This window comes from Perca fluviatilis, chromosome 14, assembly GCF_010015445.1.
Source record: "Perca fluviatilis chromosome 14, GENO_Pfluv_1.0, whole genome shotgun sequence".
NCBI lineage: Eukaryota > Metazoa > Chordata > Actinopteri > Perciformes > Percidae > Perca > Perca fluviatilis.
In genome coordinates, this window is record NC_053125.1 from 38,877,967 (window position 1) to 38,881,432 (window position 3,466).

Below are 3,466 nucleotides of genomic sequence, written 5' to 3' on the forward strand. Positions count from 1 at the left end.
GTATGTATGGACTCGTCTAACTCTGGGGGTTACGGTGAATAAGACAAAGTCCCAATAAGTCAGCGTGTTCCTTTAAGACACGCCCCTGTTTCTGTCTTTGTGAAGCACATCGGTGCAAACCTGTTGTAAAAATGCGATTTAAATAAAATCAAAACTTCAGACTTGGAAGGCTAATTTTTGATCGATTTCTTCCGATTAGAAAACGGAGACCGTGACACCCCCCTGGCCTGGACACGAGTGACGGTTGCGTCAGCAGGTCCCCCAGCAGTGTGTTTTCTGTTTTAGGGTCTGCTGTGTACCTTCCTCAGAGTGGCGACGAGCTCACTGTGTCTCTGCACGTGTTTAGACGTCACATAAACCATACTCAGCTGATCCAACGCCACCAGACACTTACTGATGTCCTGAAAGACACAAAACACACATCAAGACATTAACGACAGCTTGTGTTAACGTTAACGGACAAATGTTCAGCAGCAGTTTCCCCTCCACTAAAAGTTGTGTTGTTGCCGCTGACAGACTCCGATTATTATTCTAAGAGTCTGACAACATTATGGGATGGATCCCTACAGAGATAGAGCTTTTAGTTAAAGAGTAAGATCCTTTTAGTTTAACATGAAACAGCCCCGAAATCACCATCACCAAACTCCACCAGACTCCATGTAAATAATCAGGACTTTTATTATTGTAAAACACACTTCAATCAGTCGACAGAAACTAAATAAAACTATGAAAGTCCGTCTTGGTTCATATTTCCACTGTTTTAACAATCACCTGTTGGTTTGGTTGAAATAAACCCTTAATTTCACCCATTTACATGTGGAGATATGCTGGCTCTATAGACGCTAAAAGTCCTGATTATTTACATGGAGTCTGGTGGAGATATGCTGGCTCTATACACGCTAAAAGTCCTGATTATTTACATGGAGTCTGGTGGAGATATGCTGGCTCTATACACGCTAAAAGTCCTGATTATTTACATGGAGTCTGGTGGAGATATGCTGGCTCTATACATGCTAAAAGTCCTGATTATTTACATGGAGTCTGGTGGAGATATGCTGGCTCTATACATGCTAAAAGTCCTGATTATCTACATGGAGTCTGGTGGAAATATGCTGGCTCTATACACGCTAAAAGTCCTGATTATTTACATGGAGTCTGGTGGAGTTTGGTGACGGTGATTTCGGGGCTGTTTCATGTTAAACTAAAAGGATCTTACTCTTTAACTAAAAGCTCTATCTCTGTAGGGATCCTTTCCATAATGTTGTCAGACACTTAGAATAATAATCTGAGTCTGTCAGCGGAAAAAAACTGAACTTTTAGTGGCACGGAAATTAAAAAGGTGCGCAGTTGCCCGATATGGTTACATAACAGCTTGTTTTGCTGCTGCCAATTGAAGTGGTCTTGCTTAATACTGGAACAAAAACAGTCACTTAGACACAAAAACATGGGAAATTAGGGTCCAGGTTGAGAAAAAAAAAAAATGGAAATATTTTCTTGAAATATTTCGACTTGTTATAGGTCACTATTTCACCCTAGGGTCCTTTGCACCATGATCTCGAGCCATACACCCCCCCAGAAGCTTTTTTCACCTGGGTCGAACATTGGGAGAGATAGCGTAGAGTAGCGTTATCAGCTGAATAGCTTAGCGCGGGGGCTAATGGATCCACGTTTGTATCTCGTAAGTTACCCCACTAATAATGCCCGAAATTATACCAAACGTCTACAGTAGTACAAATAGGTTATGCTCTCATAAAACGATGGATTGGAAAGTTTGTAAGTACACCAGAAGTTTATGTAAATAACACTTGCCTGCTGGCTTCTCGTCTCTGCTGCTACCGAGTGCTTAGGGACCGTCTACAAATTACAACACCGAAAAGAGATGCAAAAATATTTATTAATTCAATGATTAAATAAGGTAATGTCTCCAAACTTACCTCAATTATTACTTGTCTCCTGCTAGTTATACTACAGCACTTACTTTAAAAAAATAAGTTAAATTAATAAATATTTTTGTTGCATCTCTTTTCGGTGTTGTAATTCGTAGACGATCCCTAAGCACTAGGGGTGGGGAAAAATCGATACAGCATAGTATCGCAATACTTTCCGTGGCAATACTGTATCGATACACAGATGCCAAGTATCGATCTATTATTATATATGTGTTGATCAGTTTGTCTGCTTGACGATCTCATTTTGCAGCAACAAATTTGAAGTGAGACGAACAAACTGAGAAATTTATCTTTTTAGATAAAACAGATGTTGACAAAGTTTTCTTATGGGGACATAATTTGAAACTGGGAAAAATTGGAAGTTGGAAAAAAGGTAATAAATTGCAATATATCGCAGAATATTGCAATATCTTTAAAATCGCAATAATATTGTATCGTGACACAAGTATCGTGATGATATCGTATCGTGAGGCCTCTGGGGATTCCCACCCCTACTAAGCACTCATCTTACAGCAGCAACAACAGCAGAGAGCAGAAGAGAGCAGGCAAGTGTTATTTACATAAACTTCTGGTGTACTTACAAACTTTACAATCCATCGTTTTATGAGAGCATAACCTATTTGTACTAGTGTAGACGTTTGGCATCATTTTGGGCATATTTTGCACAGAAATCGGCGAAAGTGCAGCGTATTTGAAAAGGCCTAGTTGCAGCGCTGAGATCTTGGAAGGTTTTAACAATGAACCCAAAAAAAACGTGTCTTACAGGGTTGTCGGTCTTCAGAGAGATCCTGATGTCTCCGTGGATACGGTGCAGCGTGGAGTCGGTCAGCGTCACGGTCTTCTTGTCCTCCGACGAGCCGTCCTCGTCGGCGCCCGTCTTCTTCTTCTCCTCCTTGGCGTCCTCGGGGCTGGACTCGCCTTCCGGTAGGGCTGCTCGGGGAAATCATCGGGGTTAGTTAACACGACTTACTCGCCGACTTTTTGGAAAAGATGGAAACGGTGAAACTGATCAGACGTGGTAACACCTTCAACTCTGAGATTTACCCTTCGTACTTCTATCGTTTCAACTATTTAAATAATACCTTTCCACTGAAATATTACGATTTGGTTTTTATGAAATATTCTAACTTTTATACTTGAAATATTTTAGAATTTTTTATTGAAATATTTTGACTTAAAAAAAAAAATACTTGAAATATTACGATTTGTTTTTTGAAATATTCTAACTTTTTAACTTGAAATATTCCGACTTTTTTCAAAAAAAATATTAAATTTTTTTACTTTAAAATACGATTTGTTTTTTGAAATATTCTAATTGTTATACTTGAAATATGTCGATCTTTTAACTTGAAATATTCCGACTTTTTTTCTTTAAATATTTAAACTTTTTTTTACTGAAATATTACTTTGTTTTTTTGAAATATTCTAACTTTTTTAATTAAAATATTTTGGCATTTTCTTTAAATATAATATATAAAAAAATAAAGATTTTTTATTAGTTGAGATAGAGATCTATC